Here is a 13,318-nt window from a genome sequence, read left to right as displayed (position 1 = left end):
ATGGGGGCGGGGGGGGGGGGGGGGGGGGGGTGGGGGCACAGTGATGCAGTGATACAGTTGCTGCCTGGAGTGGAAGAGCACCAGAGACCCGGGTTTGATCCTGACTACCGCTGCTGTCTGTACAGAGCTTGTACGTTCTCCACATGTACAGTTGTGGGTTTTTCCCAGGTGTACTGGTTTTCTCAGACACTCCAAAGACATCCAGGTTTGTAGGTTAATTTAGCTTCAGTAATTGTAAATTGTCCCTTGTGTGTAGGATAGAACTGTTGGTGTTCAGGGATCGCTGATCGGCGTGGGTGTCAGGGGTTATGGGGAGAAGCCAGGAGAATGGGGGTTAGGAGGGAGAGATAGATCAGCCATGATTGGATGGTGGAGTAGACTTGATGGGCCAAATGGCCTACTTCTGCTCCTATCACATGACCTAATGACTTGGTGGGCCAAAGGGCCTGTTTCCACTCTATTTCATCTCTAACTTGAAATAGTTTCAACTGCACTGGATTTTAATTGATAAGTGTGTCTTAAATCCTCAAGGCAAAAAAAATGCAAGGGGTTCCTTTCATGTAATTCATGAGGTTTTCCACATCCACCTCTTCCATCCCCCTCCTTCATCCTTCTGTCTAATTCCTGCTGTCATCAGAAGGTGAAAAAGGCCATCAACTTGATGAAACTCAGAGAATGCTGCACCATTTGTTCTTGTTATCTCTAATTGCTTTTGATGGCTTAAGTTCCGCTTGCAATCAAAGGCACTTTATGATGATTGGATTCAAGCACAAAGAACACACATGCAAACTGTCACTCTTAATAAAGGATTCCAACACAGAGAATATCGTTTTGAAAGTCATTGCCAAATAAAATGGGAAAATCTGTGTCCAAAATCCAAAAACATTACCACGCATTGAAAGGTTGAATTTCTTGCAAGCAAATTTTAATGTGCCACTGTAATGTCTATCCAGGAAGGTTTGTAAACAAGATTTTGTGCCACATACAATGAATCAAGCTTTCGAATGATTTTTTTCACGTTTTCAAATACACAGGAAGTGATGTTAAAATCCAAAGTGCCAACTCTTAACTTGCTCCAGTGGTGATGGAAGGCTAAAGCACTCACCTACGCTCCTCCGATGTTGAGAAAGGCTGGGCAGACACCTCATTGGCATTAAATAAAATCTCTTGGCATTAAAAATAATTGGAAATTTGAAATAAAAAGAAAGAAAATACTGAAAACCAACAGATCAGGCAGCATCTGTGGCAGACCAACAAGTACATAAACGTCATCTGTAATAATCACCGGTCAGACTGAGCTGATGCTGGGGATTGTGGCTCCGTCTACCTTCCTGCGAATACTGGCATCATTGGTAAAGAACAGAGAGCCAACCATTCAACATTTGCTTCACGCTGACACATGGGCCTTGTGTAATTTAAAAAATAAACATAAGCTCATAAGTTCATAAGTCAGAGGAGCAGAATTAGGCCATTTAGCCCATTGAGTCAACTCCGCCATTCAATCATGGCTGATCTATCTTTCCCCCTCAACCCCACTTTCCTGCCTTCTCCTCGTACCAATGAGACCTTTACCAATCTAGAGCCAGTTAATCTCAGCTTTAAAAATACATAATGACTTAGCCTCCACATCTTCTATATCCTACAGGTCTGACATTGCACAGTAGATTGCTCGGATGTCATATGTGACTGCTGGTATTCATAGGAATGGCAATGTCTGACATTTGGAATCCTTATCCCCATTGTAGACCATTCTCCTTGCCTCATCTAGAAGCAGAATCATTTTACCTGGAGATGAGGCAACACATGCAATAAAAACTGATGGATGTTGGCGAGGAGTAGAAATGCTTTGAGTGGGGGTGACATTTCCATTTGTCCTCTCACCTTCATCCACCTCATGGCCCAGCCACCCTTCATTCCTATTATGTACTGAAGAATACTTGGGTGTAGATCAGCGGGGCTTTGGAAAAGCCGATGCTGAGGGTATGCAACTGGTCCTGATTTTGGTTAGGTTGTGTGTACGGATTCAATTGGCTACAACATTTGATGTTTCATAACACCAGCCATCCTAATGTTATGAAGGCAAATCAATTCAATTGTGGCACTAAGCCATTTATGCTTGAGACAATCTCTGCAATCATGTGGAGTGCATTTGGAAGGCCTATTAGGATATTAAACATCTTCTACTATTGCTCAATGATTTGCCTTTCATTGACAAGCCTTGGGCTGCAGTGTTTAAACCAGCTGAGTAGGAGGCAGTTCTTTAACATGGAGACACCTCCGTTAACTCCATCTAAACCATTTGCCCTTGGTCCATGGCGGGGTGTCCTTCTGGCCCCATCGAACTGCAAATATCTAGGTTTAATTATGTTATGTTGTCAAGGCCAGAATGATTACATTTCACTTGCTATTGAAATTGATCATAGCCACAAAATGCTGGAGTAGCTCAGTGGGACAGGCAGCATCTCTGGAGAGAAGGAATGGGCAATGTTTCAGGTCGAGACTCTCAATCCAGGCAATCTCAGGGAAAACATGCAAACTCCATGCAGACAGCACTTGAGGTCAGCATCAAACCCCAGTCTCCGGCGGTCTGAGCGGCAGCTCTACCAGTCGAGATTGTTGGAAATAGACACAAATAAACAATTTAAACCAGCAACTGCAGTTCCTTCCGACAGAGGTTGTTGGAAATCTAAATTGGATCACACTGGTTGATCTTCACTCACACAACCATTGATGAGACAGCAAATTCAGAAGGGAATGCAAACTGAAGAGGAAAGAAGATTAGACTTTATTGCCTTCTATCACAGAGAGGAATGTGGGGAATCCACTGTGGTGGATGTTTATGTTAACTTTTATGTAGTTGTGGGCTTTGTTGCTTTTTTTAGTATGGCCGCATGGTAATCGAGTTTCACTGTACATGTGACCATAAACAGGCCTTGTAACCTTGAAACCTTGAGTTTAAAACTGATCACAGAGATCAATACAGAAAGAAACAAAAATGACATATGTTGGAAATTAGAAATAAAAGTAGAAAATGCTGGAAATATTCAATAGATTGGACTATCCGTGAAAAGAAATAAAGTCAATGATTCAGGTCATTAACCTGGTGAAAGCTCATTGAACTATTAACTCTGTTTCAGTATTTTCTTTATTACAAGCAAAAATGTGCTAAATATATCTCCTGATTGCCTCATTATAGACTTCGAGCAAATCCCCTACGTTAACAAATGCATTTAACTACTGTTATATTTAATTACAGCAATCTGTAAGCTTTTTGAAAACTGCTTTGTTACATTTTGTATGTAGATGTTGATCAACATCAGCATTTTTTTCTCTCTTTCGGCAAAACTTCTTTCTTTAAAAAAAAAGATTATTTTTTTGCTTGTGTGCTTCTTGAGAAGAGAAGACATTTTCTGATCCCAATGGCAATTAGTTCAATTGTGGTAACCTCAATTACAATTTTCCCTCATCATTAAGTATGTGTGGATTTTAATGGAGTGGGAGGGATGAAGGTTTATGGAGCAGAATTATCGAAGGCACTGCTGCCAATGCAGGATAATAAAGATAAATTACGTGTAAGAAAACTTGAATTTGTTTGCTTGAATAGGTGATAGATTTCAAACAACCAGTCATTAGTTACCAAAAAAGAAAAGTGAATGATTGACTTTTAAAAAGCACCCTTTTGTAACTTCAGCACATCCTAACTGTTTGAAAGCTAATTAATTTTTTTTTAAATGCTTCGACTGATGTAGAAACTGCAGCAAAGCAATAATATGTGAGTGAACATGTAGAATTGTCTCGCACAGTAACAGACTCTTTCAGCCCGTCTTGTCAACATTGATGCCTTTTAATGCTAATCGCATTTGCCTACATTAGGTCTGTATCACTCTGCACCTTTTCTATCCAAGTACCTGTTCAAATGCCAATTAAACATTGTAATTGTATCTGCCTCCATCAGCTCCTCTGGCAGCTCATTCCAGATATTTGCCACTCTTTCCTGAAAACTTACCCCTCAAATCTCCTTTCAATTTCTCCCTTCTCACCTTAAACCTGTGTCCTTTAGTTCTAGGCTCTTACACAGGGTGGCAGAGTTGCTGCCTCACGGTGCCAGAGATCCAGGTTTGATCCCAACTCAGGTGCTGTCTGTGTGGAATTTGCATGTTCTCCCTGTGACAGCCTGGGTTTCCTCCAGGTGCTCCAGATCCTCCCACATCCCAATGATGTGTGGGTTTATAGGTCAATTGGCATCTGTAAAATTATCCCTGATGTCTAGGAAATGGATAAGAAAGTGGGAAAATATAGAGCTAGTGTGAATGGGTGATTGATGGTCGGTTTGGACTGGGTGGGCCAAAAGGCCTGTTTCCTTACTGTATTTCCAAACTAGACACTCATGCCCTGAGAAAAAAGATTTTGACTATCCATGCCTTTCATAATTTACAAACATCTCAAAAGGTCACCCCTCAGCTCCCATGTTTCAGTGAGAATAAACCCGGCCTATCCAATCTCTCCTTACAATGACAGACCTCCAATCCTGGCAACATCCTGGTGTGTCTCTTCTGCACCTCCCTCATTATTGCTACCATATCCTTCCTGGGGCTGGTGACCAGAACTATGCACAATATTCTAAGTGCAGTATAACCACTGTTTCATCCAAATGCTACATGGTGTCCCAACTCTTGTACTCAATGCCTCAGACCATGAAGGCAAGCCAACCATCTACCTTTTTCACTACCCTATCCATTACCCTGTGTCTCCACGTTCATGATTTAGTTCAATACTGTTGATTGAATGGTAAGTTGAAATCTGTTATTTTCAAGATCTTGAAGATTTCCCATGCTTATCTTCAGCAATAGGATAATATGTAGCTAATTAATACATCTCAGCACTTCATATTTCGCTTGGGCAGATACAACCCAGCAGCATAAATATTGATTTCTCTAACTTCAAGTAAGCCTTGCATTCCCTCTCTCTCCACCCCCCCCCCCCCCAACACCCCCCACCCCAGTCCTCTTGCTAGTTTCACTGTTCCTATCTCTTCATTATTACCTCGTCCCCAGCCAACAATGGAGCATTGTGGGTTTTACCTTTCCTGAGTCATTGGTGTAGATTCTGCTTTGTTCTGTACTGAGTTTCCCCCTCCCTGACTCTCAGTCTGATGAAGTGTGTCAACCTGAAAAGTTACCTATTCCTTCTCTCCAGAGATGCTGCCTGACCCGTTGAGTTATTCTAGTGTTTTGTGTCTATCTTCAGTGTATACCAGCATCTGCAGTTCCCTCATACACATAATTAATACATCAGCCATGCACAAGTGGTAGTACTCACCGTGTCAGAAGGTTGTGGGTCCAAGTTCTTCCACAGAGATATCACCATACAGTATATCTCATGATTTTGTTGCTTCATTGAGGAAGTCCAGAAGTGTCATTTTGTTGGAGGAACCATCTTTCAGAAATAAATATAAAACCAAGTTCCCGACTGACTGGTTAATTGGTTGTAGAAATCTTGCATGCCGATATTCAATAGAGAACATGAACATTCATGGATATTCATCTTGTCACTAACATAATGAGTTATGGTATATATCCGATTTCCACTTGTGGAGGCCTGTAAACACAAAACACCAACAGAACGTTGTAAAGGTTAAATATTGGCTGAGAAGCACTTTGCAACAGGCTACACTTGTGAACAATGCATATATAATTCTTTCTCACTTTCTTTAAGGTTGCAGAAGAGGAGTCTAAAATCTAATTAAATCTAATATATGTGGAAAACAGAAACAGGGCATAGGTGTGAAAGGAAGGATTTCTAGTTGAAAGTACCTTTCTCTCCTTAGGAACACTAATTGCAGATATGACTAATGGTACCTACTCAGTCCCAACAGCAACCCTTGAAACAAAATACATTTGCAAGGTGTTTTAAAATGCCAAGATGATCACAAGGAATTACTCCTCTTTAAAGAAAGAATAGGAAACCCTTATTCTCTTTCTCTCTCGGCTAAGAGCAATGGCTGGATAGATCACCCTTTATTCTCCAATTATGCGAAAGAAAAACTGCTTTATTTTTGTAGGTTATAGGAATATTTGCATTATCAGAAATTTATGTCATCTATATTGCTGATGTTGAATAAATAAAGGAAAAAAAAGGTCATTCCGTCTCACTGTTCACAAAATGCCAAATACATTCTATATCCCTCAGCAATTAATAATGGTCTGATGACACTTTGCCCGTAAAGAAACTTAATTGAAGCAATTTCTAAATATTCCATTGTAAGATTTCTGCTGTAAGATCTGACAGGCAATTTCTTAACAGGGAAGCCACATGGATAAAGGAATATGTATAGGAAAAAAACCTGCAGATGCTGGTTTAAATCAAAGGTAGACACAAAATCGAAGGTCGATCAGTCTGAAGAAGGGTCTCGACCCGAAACTCCACCCATTCCTTCTCTCTCGAGATGCTGCCTGACCCGCTGAGTTACTCCAGCATTTTGAGTCTACCTTGGGTAAAGGAATAGGGCATAGACCATGGTACAATTTGAAGAACTCTTCCAATGGACCAAATAACTTCCTTCTATCCTGTAACATTTTATGATAGCTAAGAAATCCAAACACAAGGAACATTTTAAGACATTGAAACTGATACATGGATAGGATAGGTCAAATGCAAGCAGGTTGGATTAATGTAGATGGGGCATGTTGGTTAGCATGCAAACGTAGGGCCGGGGCTTGTTTCCATGTTGTATGACTCTCTGAGAATTTATCAAAAAGTTCGCTAGCACCAAAAATCCATTGTTCATTGTCTATAACATGTGATTGGTGAAGCAACTAATTCCACCCTTCCATACCTTTCAGGCATTTTAATGTATAAGAAAATAACTGCAGATGCTGGTACAAATCGAAGATATTTATTCACAAAATGCTGGAGTAACTCAGCAGGTCAGGCAGCATCTTGGGAGAGAAGGAATGGGTGACGTTTCGGGTCGAGACCCTTCTTCAGATTGAGTCTGAAGAAGGGTCTCGACCCGAAACGTCACCCATTCCTTCTCTCCCGAGATGCTGCCTGACCTGCTGAGTTACTCCAGCTTTTTGTGAATAAAGGCATTTTAATGTAATGTATAAAGAGTCCAGTATTGTTTCATAGAGTCATAGTCATACAGCGTGGAAACAGTCCCTTTGGCCCAACTTGCCCATGCCGACGAACATGCCCCATCACTAGTCCTAATTGCTTATTTTTGGTCCATATCCCTCTAAACCTACCCTATCCATGTACCTGTCTAAATGCTTTTTAAACGTTGTGATAGTACCTGCATAGGATAGTTTCATGTTCAGCATACTCCAGCATTTTCTATCGCCTGCATGGTAACCTGCCTGCTTAAAACTGCAAGTACCGCACCATCTAGGAGTAAAGCGATGAATCAGAAATAGTTCAAAATGCTCAATGAATGATCCAAATTAGTTCAGGATCAGGGATTTTAGATACTGCTGATAAATATCAGCCAGATCGTAGAACTCTAATTGGCATTACTATGTGTCAAGCTCGTTTTATATAAAGGATCTCATATAATTTTGTGAATCTAGGCCAAACCATATTCAGCAGAAGCTATTAAAACAGAAATATATAAAACTACAGCATTTTGAGTTTGAAACACTTCGGCGTAATGCAACATTTGATGTGGCCCACAAATTAAATTCAACTAAAACCCAATTGCTAAGAATAGTGTCATCAAATAACAAGTCTTGACATCAAGGCCTGCAAGCAACATGGACTGCTCACACTAAAGGGCTTAAATAAAATTTGAGGCCACCCTTGTGTTATGTAAAGAGCTCAGATATACTTGCTCTCGTGCTATGGAATCTGAGGCTTTACAGCTGGACCCACTTTCAGGTCACTTCCTTGATGCTCACTCCCACTTCTCCTCTCCTTGACCACATTGTTAACGATCCTGATCTTATTTTATAGTCATTGAGTCATGCAGCTTGGAAACAGGCTCTTCGTCCCTACTTGCCCACGCCGACCATTTCCCATGTACACTAGTCCCACCAGTGTGCGTTTGACCCACATCCCTCTAAACCTGTCCTATCCCTGTACCTGTCTAAATTTCCCTTAAATGTTGCAACAGTACCTGCCTCAACTACCTCCTCCAGCAGCTCGTTCCACACACCACCCTCTTTTGTGTGAAAAAGTTAACCCTCAGGTTCCTAGTAAATCTTTTCCCCCTCACCTTAAACCTATGTCCTCTGGTTCTTGATTCCTCCACTCTGGGCAAGAGACTCTGTGCGTCTACCCAATCTATTCCTCTCACGATTTCATACACCTCTCTAAGATCACCCCTCATCCTCCTGCGCTCCAAGGAATAGAGTCCCAGCCTGCTCCCTATATCTCTCCCTCTCTCAATCTCTCCCTATAGCTCAGGCCCTCTAGTCCTGGCAACGTCTTCGTAAATCTTCTCTGCACCCTATGCTCAAATGCTCTTCTCCCTCTGTCCAAACTCTAGTAACATCTGGCCCAACTATGTGCTAGTTGACGTTTCCAGATGCCTGTGATACACATCCCTGAATACCATCATCTTCCCCATCCCAACTCTGTAGGAAATGAGTACATAGAAAGATTGTTTGCACACTTGCACTTGTGTTATAATTTCACAGCTGCTTTACTTTGTTGAATGTATTTGAAAGTTGTGATGCTCTGGGATTAACATCTATGATCACTGTCTCCCAAATTCTAATAAATAATTGTTATTTTTGAAATTGTTGGAGACTAATTATTAAGTTATTTTGACACAACTGCACTTGGCTGGCTGTCATTCCCAGCATCTTTAGGCTCTGGAAACAAAAAATAATTGATTATGTATCAAATCATTTTCCAGATATTAGCAAGTCCATCATTCAGCTTTGGTTTTGATTTCTGATACTGCAATTATTGTGGACTTTCTTAATGTTACTAACCATTCTTCTCCAATAACAATATCACATGGATGACTTATGGCAAAATACCACATACAATTCATAACCTATAGGATAATTACAAAAAAGAGATTAAAGTTATTACTATTAAGGTACATTGATTTGAAGCATTGAATCTCCCATGAGATTTAGACATTTATTGTGTTTACATATAGCATTTAATATAATGTTAAGATATATGGACTTTAGGACATTCGGACAAGAGGACTTTATTCTTAGTGTGCTAAGACTTTATTCCTTGAACACAGTAGGCTGAAGGGTGATCTTATAGAGGTGTATAAGATCATAAGGATCTAGACAGGATGAATGCACAGTCTTTTACCCAGAGTAGGGTGGTCAAGAACCAGAGGGCACGAGTTTAAGGTGAGAGGAGAAAGAATTAATAGGAACCCGAGGGGCAATTTTTTCACACAACTGTTAGTGGGTGCGTTGAACGAGCTGCCAGAGGAGGTACTTGAGGTAGGTACTATACCAATATTTAAAAAACATTTTGACAGGCACATGGATAGAAAAGGTTTAGAGGGATATGGGGCAAATTCAGGCTGGCAGGTGTCTTGGTCAGCATGGGCAAGTGGGGCCGAAGGGTCTGTTTGTGTGCTGTATGATTTTATGACATCAGAACATTGTGCATTACATCTTTGTAACATAAAAAAGCATTCTCTATATATTGGTTGGATCTACTCAAAATTGTATTTGTTAAACAGCTGCCCTAAATGTATTTCTATTAACTTAAATTCACCACTGATTGGGATTTTTTTTTAATGGAGAATATTTTGATGATTTAAAAAAACTTTTGTTGGGTTGTAACTACAGTACTGATACACTGGCCTCTTGGTGTTTTTTCAGAACTTGTGAGAAATTAGTATGTATAATTCTCAACACATATGTACATGCAGAAGGTCAGAGACTGCCTGTGGAGAACATAGATACCTTTAACCAAAATTGCTAAGTGTAAAATTTTCTTCTTATTGTCTGCATCAAACTTGTGGGGTAGTCCCGTGAAGGTGTTGAATTACTTTCTCTTCTGAATTTCAGTTCCATTCAAAATTAATAGAATTTGACATCAGGAGTGGAATCCAAAGAGCTTTTTTTCTGGACATCATTTTCTAGATATTAAACTTTTGCTGTTTTTGCCTAATGTGTAATTGTGACAGATAAGGCAAATGCCAGTGCATAAGTCACAGCAAAATAAATAATGGGACAAACCTGCTTTAAGACATTATTATTGCGCTTTGCTCCCCTTAAAGAGCATTCAAATCAAAGCTGCTTGTTTCACGGCTGCTGCTGTTGCTGCTTATGAGGCATGCAGCTGGCGTGTCGTTCTCTGGCAAGAAGGGAAAGATGGATGTAGAAGGAGAATGATGCTGCATAAATCTCCCAGAGTGAGAACAATCCCCATTCCATGAAGCAAGTGCAATGGCATGTCGCGATCCTAGGTGGTCTCATGTCTCAGCGATCACAGAGGCCTTGATCTTACGAACACCCATTTTCCAAAAATAAGTGAAGATTTCATGAGATGATCTTTTTTTAATATATTATTTCTGGGAAATCACTGCAAAATCACACAGTTTACTACTTTCAGTCTGATGCACTTTACGTTTGACTGAATTATTTTTAAAGGGTGTCGTTAAGTAAGTAAAGAAACCCACACACTTTCACATGTGAAGAAGAGTGTTGAAAAGATAGAAGGATAGTACTGAGTATTTCCAGCATTTGCTTTTTTTTGTGTTTCAAACTACTAGTATCTGGTGTAGTTTTTGTCGTTGACTTTGTTGACAGCTGCAGCTGATTATACACTTTCCATAGGATCCCATGTGCAATGATTTATAAAAGAGCTACAGTACATTTGTCTCTAAAACGAATACGTTTTTTTAGTTTAGTTTAGAGATACAGCACAGAAACAAGCCGCTTGGCCCACCGAGTCAGCGCCGAACAACGATCCCTGTACACTAGCACTATCCTACACACACCAGGAACAATTTGCAATTTACAAATTTTCACTGAAGCCAATTAATCTACAAACCTGTATGCCTTTGGAATGTGGGAGGGAACCAGAGCACCCGGTGAAAACCCACGCGATCACGGGGAGAACATACAAAACTCCATACGGAGAGCATCCGTAGTCAGGATCGAACCTGGGTCTCTGGTGCAGCAACTCTACCGCTGCGCCACCATGCCGCCCTGTGATAAGTTAGATGAACATCGACAGTTCAATTACTGAAGGATAATCACTAAAGAACATTCTCCTTTCCATGGTGCAAGGGCATTGCCAGTTACACAACTTTCAACAGCAATTAGTATGGAAACGTAAACAAGCCATATAACAACAGAGAGAGAAAGTCTCCAGTGCTTTTGATGCAACAGTTAAACAAAAACACCACCAGCTTTGGCTGACTTTAACAGAAACCATTAAAATTAACTCCTGGAGATGGTAATGAGTTCAGTATGTGTTGGTCTCATTTGTACTTGATTCCCATGGGCCCTGGTATGAATGAATTCACTATGAAATTCTTGCATAACCCCCCCCCCCCCCCCCCCCCTCCTCCTTCTTCACCAAGACTGTCAAACAAGGCCTGGAACAATTAGTTATGTTGCCAACTGATTCTCAAGAGCGCCCGACTCTTTATACAAAAGAGAAGGATAAGTAAGTTCTCCCCAACATATTCTGCAGAAGACAGCAGGAAGCAAAATTAGCTTGATTCTGTTTGCAATGTTTGCAGTCTGATGTGAAATAGGACTGTGACATGGCTTATTAAAAAAAATGTCATTCCACATATGAGATGCCACTGAATAACAATGAATAATTAATGATCAGTGTCCGTGGTTGAGATGTTACATGCTGCTGTGAAACCTACAGTAACAAGTCTGATATGCCAGTTTTAAAAACAAAATTCAGACTCAAAAATGGTTACTTTAACTGCTTGAAAAAGCAAACAAAGCTTTGGTGCCCAGCAATCCAATCATACAATGTTTTTATTTTAAAACAGAGATATGCAATTCAACTGATTTTTGTAAGTGAAGCATGTTTAAGACCTTTGAAGGGTCTTGACCCAAAACATCACCCATTCCTTCTCTCCAGTGATGCTGCCTGTCCCGTTGAGCATTTTGTGTCTATCTTTGGTTAAAAAAACATTTTAAAAAGCCCACAGAAAATAGGTGCAGGAGTAGGCCATTCGGCCCTTCGAGCCAGCCCCGCCATTCAATGTGATCGTAGTTGATCATCTATATTTGCAGTTCTGACACATGTTTAAGACCATTCCTAGAATTATAAAGGCAGAAAGGAGGCCATTCAGTCCATTGACTCCATGCTGCTTCCTGCTGACGTAATCCCATTAGTCCGCTATCCTGTTCTTTCTCTGTAGCCTTGCCAATTATTTTCTCTCAAATGCCCAACTTGCTCCAACTGCGAAATTAATGATAGATTTTGTTCTCACCATCCCTGGAGGCAGTGAATTCTACAAAACTATATTCTAACAGCTAACTATGGCCTGTTTCCTTTATCATTGTTACCTTTTTGCATATCGTTCATCCATTTGTTCTATATCTCTCTACATCACCGTCCATATCTCTTGTTTCCCTTCCCCTGACTCTCAGTCTGAAGAAGGGTTTCGACCCGAAACGTCACCCATTCCTTCTCTCCAGAGATGTTGCCTGTCCTGCTGAATTGCTCCAGCATTTTGTGTCTATCTTCTAATACAGAAACATTTCCTTGCGTGTTTTTTTATCTTTCAAGTTCAATGCGTTCCTTGGTTCTTGACTCATTGCTAATCATAACAGAATGCCTCTATTTATTTTGTTTAAATCGGTACAAATTTTATTCTTCTGTATTAAAAATCCTACCAGCCTTCTTTATCTCAGATAAACAACCCTAACTTTACTCTTCCAGCCTTACATCTGAAATCTCAGTTTACTGGACCCATGCTGGTAAATCTTTTCTGCACCCTCTTTATCAAATATGACTCCCTGATGTTTAATGCATGTTTCAATCTATGAATAGGAATGAACTGCTGATGCTGGTTTACACCGAAGATAGACACAAAATGCCGGTGTAACTCAGCGGGTCAGGCAGCATCTCTGGAGAAAAAGAATGGATGACATTTCGGGTTGAGTCCAACAAAGGGTCTCGACCCAAAATATCACCTATTCAATTTATGAATCCCAGAGTCTCGTCTGCTTTACTACTCACTTGACATGTCTTTCCACTTTCAAAGATTTACCCACGTATAGATCCACATCGGCTTATCTAGAGTCACAGTCATATAGGTTCAAACAGGCCCTTCGGCCCAACTTGATAATGCCAAACAAGATGCCCCATCTACACTAGTCCCACCTGCGCATGTTTGGCCCATATTCCTCTAAACCTT

Source organism: Rhinoraja longicauda, chromosome 13 (genome assembly GCF_053455715.1).
Source record: "Rhinoraja longicauda isolate Sanriku21f chromosome 13, sRhiLon1.1, whole genome shotgun sequence".
Classification (NCBI taxonomy): Eukaryota; Metazoa; Chordata; class Chondrichthyes; order Rajiformes; family Arhynchobatidae; genus Rhinoraja; species Rhinoraja longicauda.
This window is presented reverse-complemented; position numbering follows the sequence as displayed.